Source organism: Cynoglossus semilaevis, chromosome 5 (assembly GCF_000523025.1).
Source record: "Cynoglossus semilaevis isolate Cse_v1.0 chromosome 5, Cse_v1.0, whole genome shotgun sequence".
In the NCBI taxonomy this organism is placed as follows: Eukaryota; Metazoa; Chordata; class Actinopteri; order Pleuronectiformes; family Cynoglossidae; genus Cynoglossus; species Cynoglossus semilaevis.
In genome coordinates, this window is record NC_024311.1 from 18,594,079 (window position 1) to 18,603,485 (window position 9,407).

A 9,407-nucleotide genomic window follows, 5' to 3' on the forward strand; every position below is an offset into this window, starting at 1 on the left:
GCTGTTACTGCTGCTGCTGCTGTTACTGCTGCTGCTGCTGCTGCTGTTACTGCTACTGCTGCTGCTGCTGCTGTTGTTACTGCTGCTGCTGTTACTGCTGCTGCTCATTTGTTTTGTCTTTTAGCATCACAGAATCCAACAAACAGTTTTCACTGTCAGGAAAAAAGAATTTCACAGAGAATAAAAAGTGTCAAAAAGACAGAAGTGAAGAGGGACATTTTTTGAGAGCTGATGTTACATTTTTATATTAGTTATATATTAGTTATTAGTTACGTCATATTAGTTCCGTCCTCCTCTGTAGAGAATTCTTTTTCTAGAGCGCTGCAGCTTCTACCATAGTGATAAGAATCAAGAGCTGGAATCGACGAGTCTGTGAACTAAAAGTCTGATCCTAATTCTTCTTCTCTTTGTCCCTAATTGTCGTCTTCCTTTTTAAACTAATTGAATTTCTCTCTGTAGGGACTTGGACTTTTCGTCCCTTCCAGGACCTGTCAGTGGTGTTGTCACATCAATGTAACAGCAATGAGCATTTTGATGAAGATGAAGAGTTAGCACTTAGCATCTCTGGCTAATGCCTGTGCTCCTTGAATTTCACATTTACAACAGAAATGCTGTCATTTCCAGATATCATTCAGTCATTTTAGACATTTTTGCAGTTTCATACTGAATATTTACAGGAGCTCTTGAACCCAATGTAAATTCAGTTGTCACTTCTTTCTTTTTCTTCATTGTGCAGAGTGCAGTCATCTACAGCAGGGGACTCTGTCTCAAATTAATTTGTATGAAAAAGGATTACTGCGTTTCTGTTGACTTAATGTGGTTACTATCAACACGATGCGTTCATGGAACTCAGACAAGAGCGCAAATCTGGTTACAATTCAACGGCGGGCCCTCATGAAGACTGAGCTCCATATCTCCAGAAACAGATTAGGAAGATGGCGTTCAGGTTCTGCCTGTAACAGAGAGACGGTTGTGGAGTGAATTACCAAACCCTAGAGAGCTGACATTAATGAAACTTTATTGAAATGACTCCGGAGGAGGAACACGGCTGCTGCTTAAGCATTCTGTCTCTCTGTGAGGAGGAAGGAGGGACGGAGGAGGAGAGACGGGGGAGGGATGTGCTTCCTCTGAAGGTTCACTTAGTGGAGTCTGCAGAAGCAGCTAATCACATTATTATATTTACTATGAAGACAGTGTTTCATGGTCAGTCACTACTGCAGTCGACAGCAGTTTTATTAGTAATGACTGCCTCACATCTGATAAGATAAATAAGGCTAAAATAAAACTAAAAAGCTAAAATAAACAATGCACCTTCATGTCACCACCTGCAGTTATGAATATTGTAAATATGTTGAGGAAAGAAGAAATATTTATGTCTAAAAACTCAGCTGCAGAATATGGAAACACACACAGCGTACTGTGTTTCCATTAGTCTTTATATCAACACTGACAGTGGTGCTATCGTTAGCAGCAGGTGTTCACACACACATACACACATACACACACACACGTCATAAACATTCACTACTCTAAGCTGTGTCACAAACACCTTTTCCTGCTCTTTCACCGACTTCAAACCTCAACGTTCTCCTCCAGAAAGTCACCTGTGAGATCATTCTTTCAGTTTCACACTTCCAGGCAGTCAAATGTAAAACTTTCAATCAATTATTTTTCAGGCTGCCCTCGCCTCCCCATGAATGAAAGCATCACTCTTAAACACCTTGGGCGGTGAAGCACAGAGACGCGGCTTGACTGGAACCACATCAGGACCTCCAGCCTGTGGGTCACAGCCCACCAAGGTGCTCTTAATGTGAGACAGATATTCAAGATTAAGCACTTAAGGACACGCTTGACAAAATCCAATTTCCTTCCTCTGTCCCCCCCGTCACCGTGAAACTGAGTTATTGGCAGAGTTTCTGCAACATACAGTTACTGGTGCGGCACAAAACCCAAGACCGATTCAGGAGTTTTAAAGGAATGTGTAAAATGTAACACCCTCACGCCAATGTGATGGAGCTATTTGTCCTTTTTATATTTCCTTTGTTTAACCACGTCATACTGGGAAGTTTGGAGAACGGCAGTAGTCAGTCGAGATATAACAGGAATTCCTCAAGAACTCTTACACTGTACATGGGAACCACACCGACTTACTGTGTCACCAGAGCTGACCTTTAAAAGTCAGTAACAGTTTTAGTGACAAACTTTTGGACTCTGGTTTTTACAGAAAAGGTGAAGTAAAAAAATGATGAGTGCATTTTGACAGAAATGGAAGTGTGGATGTTTATAACTGAGTTATAACTGAGACACTAGCACTGACAGTGGAAGAGGACGAGGACGTACAGGCCGTGAACAGGATCTGAGGTTTAGTTTCTTAGTTGTTTGCATTTGTAATTTAAATTTAAAGAATTTGAGTCATTAACTCTACGTGGGCCTTGGATCGACCCGGTTCAACATGTTGGAACATGGTGGAATTCTATACAACCGAGCCTTTCATCCCTAACAGTAAAAGAAAGCAACAGTACATTCCAGGGAACAACCATCAGTCTGCTGTTCCCAACAGCTGTTGGCAGTTACCACAGCAACCATCCATGTGTCACCATTTCTAACATTTAAACTGCTCAGTCAAAACAGCTGAAAACATTAACCCTGGTTTTACCTCAGCACAAACAGCCAGAACACAGAGAGACTGCACTGAGTGGAAGGGAATGTCACCAAGTGGTAAACACTTCCTGTCAGGAAGACAGCACTTCCTCAATCCTGGAGCAGCTGAATCATTCCTTATTTCCCAAGTGCAGATGGATTCACTCTGTCACAGAACCAGTTCACTCTGTCACAGACCCGTTCACTCTGTCACAGAACCAGTTCACTCTGTCACAGACCCGTTCACTCTGTCACAGAACCGTTCACTCTGTCACAGAACCAGTTCACTCTGTCACAGAACCGTTCACTCTGTCACAGAACCGTTCACTCTGTCACAGAACCGTTCACTCTGTCACAGAACCAGTTCACTCTGTCACAGACCCGTTCACTCTGTCACAGAACCGTTCACTCTGTCACAGAACCAGTTCACTCTGTCACAGAACCGTTCACTCTGTGCAGCATTAAATCCCTCATACGCGTCCCGTAATGAAGCAGTGCCGTTACAGCTGGATTGTAGTTATTTTCTTCGCCCGTGACTTATTGACTAAAGCATGAAATGGAAGTCTGAGATCTCTGAGTGAAGAAACACAAGCGTTCAGCTTCCTGGTGGCTGCTGGGATCACATGGTACGACAGAAGTCTGTCTGCTGCAGTGTGTCATAAAAACAACAGGCTGTACTCACAGAGGTCACCTCTAAACCATGTTGTGTTTTCAGGCAAAAATAACTGTTTGGTCACAGTGTGTACGGTTTCTACAGAGCCAGGAGAAAGAAAAGCTTTTCATAAAAACGGTGGCAGCAAAGGCCAGTGCATTAAAGCAATGTTCCCTCTGTGCTTCAGACGGCATGTGGGCTTAGGGCGCAATTTGTTTCCTTTTAATCGGTATGTGACGATCTGCCCGGCCACTAGGACTCCCTCCTTCTGGACTCGGGTACACACACACTGTCATTAAGCAAAACAGAGCCATGTGTCAACAACTCCCCAGCGGCCAACACTGCAGCAGTAGACTGCAGGCTAATTGTAACCTGGTGGACTCGTGCCACTGATGTTCCAGTGCAAATCTAGAAAAAGCAAATGGAGCAACAAACATAACAGGCTCCACTGGGACTCTTTAAACTGGAGAGAGAGCTCCCAGCTGCAGGGGTGGAGGGAAATCAACAAACAACAGCTAAAGGCCACCATTTCAAAGACCTATAAGTTTCAGAGTCGTGTGGTGAGACGGCGCTACAGTATATAAAAACAACTTTGTTGGTTATTAGTTAACAAAACTTCTGCCTAACCTAAAGACATATACAATATATACAAAGCGCTAGAAGTTAATTTGGTCAACATTACATTCAAGTTTCCAGTGAATTCACCGGATGACTTCATCCTGTTTTTAGGGGAGGGCGGAGCTCCGTGCACCACAGTCAACTAAACTTCCTCTCCTTTCCTGTTCCTCTCTTTCAGGTCACAGGAATGCACAGTGGCTTCTTTTGTCAATGACAGTAAAAAAAAACAAGGAGTGTTGAAAAATGCCTGGCATGTGGAGTGCATTTCAGTGCAGTGATTAAAACTGAATGTCTTCACTCTCGACTCTGAGGCTTAAAATAGTTCAGGAAATACATGGCATTCTTTGACACCTCATTCAGTGGCTCGGACTCTACAGGAATGACAGTGATATTCTGTCAGCCATGTTGGTTACACCACAACTACATCAAACCCTGCACCAGGGCCACTAGGTCCAAGTGACAGTGAGGGAAAAGGACAATCCCAGAATATTGTGACCAGTAGCAGCACACTTAATTAAACTGCACATTTAAAAGCAGGTGTGACTCTGAAGTATTGACTAAAAAACGTCTTAATGTTGTTGTTGTTGTTGTTGTTGTTCAGATGACTGTGGACTCCAAAGGACAAAGTCATCTGGTCTGCAGTGTTTGTCCTCTGAGGACGTTGTTCTGAGGACAGACAACATTAACACAGATTAATTAGTCCAGACAGATATGAAGACCAAGGACGACCGTGGTACCTTCTGTCCACCGCTGCATCCTCTGTCCAATAAGAACAAAGAAAGGTTTACCATCAAAACACTGGTAAAGTTTTCACTTTAAATATTTGTGAGACAGAAGATTGAAGAGCATCAGTATTTGGCTCCTCAGGGTTAGAAATGAAGAAGATGAAGAAGAGTCTGTTTCTTCACCAACGACACATTAAACCAAACCTAATTAATATTCATGTTCATCTCTCAGTCATTTGACCACGGAGTCAAAGTCTACCAGGGATGAAGCTGCTGTATCCATCACAGTAATATCAAGTACACAGAAGCTACATCACATCATCATCACATGCTGTAAGTAAGAGCTCATTTACTTTGATCATTTCTACAAACTACGCTGCAGTTCAGCTGCATGGTTTTTTAAGCAAAGAAACCAATGATTTTTTTTAATGACCAGCAACTAAAATGATGAGCTTAGAGTCAAGTATGTAGGTGTAACGATGCAGATAAATGTAGAGAGGACATGTGTCCACGTGTCCATGTGTCCACGTGTCCATCTCCACACGTCTCTGTTGCCTGAACATCAACGTCATGGACTTTTAATTCAACTGAATGTTTCTGTAGAAAGAAAAGCACAACGACCAGAGGAGGCCCTGGATGGAGCAGCAGTTAGGTGGAGCAGCAGTAAGGTGGAGCAGCAGTGAGGATGGAGCAGCAGTAAGGTGGAGCAGCAGTGAGGATGGAGCAGCAGTAAGGTGGAGCAGCAGTGAGGATGGAGCAGCAGTAAGGTGGAGCAGCAGTGAGGATGGAGCAGCAGTAAGGTGGAGCAGCAGTGAGGATGGAGCAGCAGTAAGGTGGAGCAGCAGTGAGGATGGAGCAGCAGTAAGGTGGAGCAGCAGTAAGGTGGAGCAGCAGTTGGGTGGAGCAGCAGTTGGGTGGAGCAGACACTGACGCAGCCGTCCGTCCGTCCGTCCGTCAGCTCTGCTTCACTGCCTTTGTTTACTGATTTCCAAGTGGAGTCTGTCATCACTTTCTGTTGTCCTTGAGAGAAGATAAGTTAGTGCTGAGTAGAGCAGTGAGCTGAGAGATGAGGCCTTTAATTAGCTGCGTGGCAGGTTGATAATTGATCATCTCCCTCAGCTCTCTCTACCGTGAAGGGCCTGACATCGTTTAGAACAAAACCAGAAACGCTGCTCTGAAAACTTGAACGTGTTATTGACAATATTCATAATAAGTCTTAATGTGAGCTTCACACAGACTCGGTGTCAACCAGTGTCAACCAGTGTCAACCAGTAACTTAGACAAAGAAACCGCTGTGTTATTATAATCACACCAAATGGAGACGTTGACCTCTCTATTTTGGGTTTTTTTTCCCTGAGGGAGGCTGGTAAATACAAATGGACTTGGGGAAATGCGCTTGATGTTGCTATTGACATTTCAGGCATTGGTTAAGCAGTGATATAATTAGCATTCATGAGTCAAGTAATTAAAACATCAATGAGACCGAGCAGTGCTGTTAAGACACTGGCGTCTTCGCAGACTCCTACGAGTCAGCGTTTAGTCTGGCACAAAAACACATGAACATAGAGAGAGCAAGAAACAGACTGAGTGAAATAAATACATGTCTAATATGATAGAAAGAAACAGTAAATATTACTGATGTCCATGTCACCCCTGTAACTCCACTGCTGTGTGACAGATAATCTGTTGTCTTAAAGGTGATGCTGTTTGTGTTGTCTGAACAACTGAAGCCAAACAGCTGAGCAGGAAAATATGTCAACCATACAAACATTAATGGTGACTCTTACAGAACTCTGGAGAATCCTCCACCAGAGCAGAGGACTGGACCAGAACCAACATGTGGATTTATGGGTGTCTGATATGATCTATCTTCACATAACGTCCTGATCAACACGTCACCTGGATTCTGAAAGGTACATATATTCTATATATATTATATATTATATATACTTCTACGAAAAAAAACTATGTTTTCATAACTTGTACTTTCACTTCAAATCAATTATGAATTTTGTTTTTATCAACCACCAAAACCATTTTCTACACTATATTATACTATGTACTATAGTATAATATACTATAGTACATGGTATACTGTACTATAGCACTACACGTACTATACTATAGCACTACACGTACTATAAGAACGTGAGCTGATTTATTCTGTGATGTAATTAGACAATACTATACCATTACTTCATCATCTGCTGGTATTAAATCCAGAAATGTAGACTGAGGCCGGTCCTCTACCTGACTGACACAGACCAAATATGCATCAATTAACTGAAGACAACTGTAATCTATTCAATCGGCTCGAACAGCTGGAGGAGCCAGATAAAAAAAAGGAGTGATTCTGGCTTCCTGTGTGGCTGATAAAGTATGGATGGATGGTACATGAACCTGAAAACAGCTTCACAAAACAAAGATCAGTAGATTGTCACCAGGTCTGGACTTGGTGATGCCTAATGTCAGGCCTAAACTGGAGATGACGACGGAGCAGGCTCCTCCTTCCTGCAGCACTTCAGTAAAGGCCGCGGACACAGAGTTAAACCAAACAGAGGAGGAGGAAGTCACACAGAGCTGGTGTCAAGATGACCACAGACATCCTGGAGAACAGTTGTGACTGAGGATGAACGACTGGTGAACACAGTATTTTCACATGGTTGTGATATGTCCTCTGGTACATGAGCACGTCTGATGCATTCTTCAACACTCCAATGACCAGCAGTCGATTTCTTTTCTTGGCTAAGTGTGATGCTACGGCGCAACAGTCAGCATGCACTGTGCTTCACACGTCCCCACACTGTCTTTGTCCTGATTAGTGAGCAATCAGCCGGGGACGGTTTTACAAAAAGGAAAAAGAAGAAAGAAAACAAAGAGCCCACAGTTGGAGCTGATCACAGGAGTGTGCCAAAAGTGCTTCAAATTAGAGGCATACATCTACAAACCCATCACAAGTATAATCCCCCCACCCCCTCCAAGGCAGCAGCAGCAGTAACAGCAGCAGCAACAGCAATAACAGCAGCAGCAGGAACAGCAGTAACAACAACAGTAACAGCAACAGTAGCAGCAGCAGCAGGAACAGCAGGAACAGCAGGAACAGCAGAAAAGACAGCAGCAGCAGCAGTCAGAGAAGAAACAGCAGCAACAGCAGTAACAGTAACAGGAACAGCAGCAGCAACAGTAACAGCAACAGTAACAGTAGCAGCAGCAGTAACAGCAACAGTAGCAGCAGCCGCAGCAACAGCAGCAACAGCAATAACAGCAGCAGCAGCCACAGCAGCAGCAGCAATAAAAAAAGTAACAGAAGTAACAGAAGCAGTAAGAGTAACAGCAGTAACAGCGGCAGCAGCAGCAGTAGCAGCAACAACAGCAGCAGCAGCAGCCGCAGCAACAGCAGCAACAGCAGGAACAACAGCAGTAAAAGCAACAGCAGCAGCAACAACAGCAGCAGCAGGAACAATAACAGTAACAGCCACAGCAACAACAGCAACAACAACAACAGGAAAAACAAAAGCACCACCAACAGCAGCAGCAGCCACAGCAGCAGCAGCAGTAACAGCAGGACAGTCTTCACTACAGACATCTGTCTAGGTCAAGAAGATCAGGGTTAAATTAAAGTTTAATTCTACATGATGGTCATCTGACTGAAGTAAACAGTCCACAAGGTTGACCAGAATAAAGAAATACATTCAGCGCTAACAAAGTCAAATGCTAAAACCCTCGAGTGAATGTCAACACTGGCTGCTTCCTCCACTGCACAGCACGGCGCGCCGCAGCACACCCTGTTCGTGCAGGTTACTTATCTGACAGGGGTGGATGTGTGTTGCAACCCGCGTGGACGGCCGTTATGCTGTTGTGATAACAAGTCGAGCCGGTTGTAAGGATTCATTCCTGACACGACTGAGGTTGAGGTCAAGTGCTGGGAATACAGACAGAGATTCCTGTCACAGACAGAACCTCAGGTCTGTTAGTACGAAGACACTGACATCTGACATCAGCAGTTACTGAAAAACTATAGTCAACCATAGTTTAGCTGTTAAAACGTTGCTTCTCTTCCTCCCCAGCAGGTGGTGCTATAATGACAGACGTTAACTTTTTCCACTAAAGATGAAAACCTACTTCTATTAAATTATTGGCCATAATGTCGACTAACGAAGATGACGACAAACTCTCGTTCCTGTTCTAGGACACCAACAACAAGGTGGTAAAAAGTTAAGATTCCCCTCGATGTTAAAACCTGAACAAATCTTTTTGTGTCTCTTCATAACTGGGTCAACGTTCTCCTGATTCATGTGTGGACTTAGAAACAGCCTGATCACATGTAGGAAAGAAAAGGACGTAGAGAAGTGATGCTGCTGAAAAGACGTTCTATGATTTATCGTGAACCGTTCTCAGTTCTTGTCAGTCCCAACGACACCACCCTCAGAAACAGTAACTACGACGGTGCAGTAAAAAACAGTCAAATAAAAACCAAATAATGGGACATACGGTGTGTAGTGTGAAACAGTCAATGTTCCAGTCTAGGTTCTCACTTGTAGAACCCAGAGGGTTCGAGGAAAAGTTCTCCAATCACTTTTTACCACTGGGTGTAAAACTGGGTCGAGGAAAAGTCACGTGACGTCATTTAGGATTTGGATTCATTTGAACACTGACGATGAAGATGGAGCCCACACATCAGTCACTGAATTATTCACACCTGTGCTTTTTGATTGGTCAGGGTTAGGGTTAGGGAACAGCTGTAATTCACCGACTAGACTCAGGGGGAGATG

The 9,407-nt window shown here is 43.7% G+C and overlaps 1 protein-coding gene across 6 annotated transcripts in view; it reads right to left on the reverse strand.

Annotated features, from left to right (window-relative positions):
- The window catches only part of shf (Src homology 2 domain containing F), a 67,450-nt gene that overhangs the window by 55,560 nt on the left and 2,483 nt on the right, over window positions 1-9,407 (reverse strand). The window lies entirely within an intron of this gene.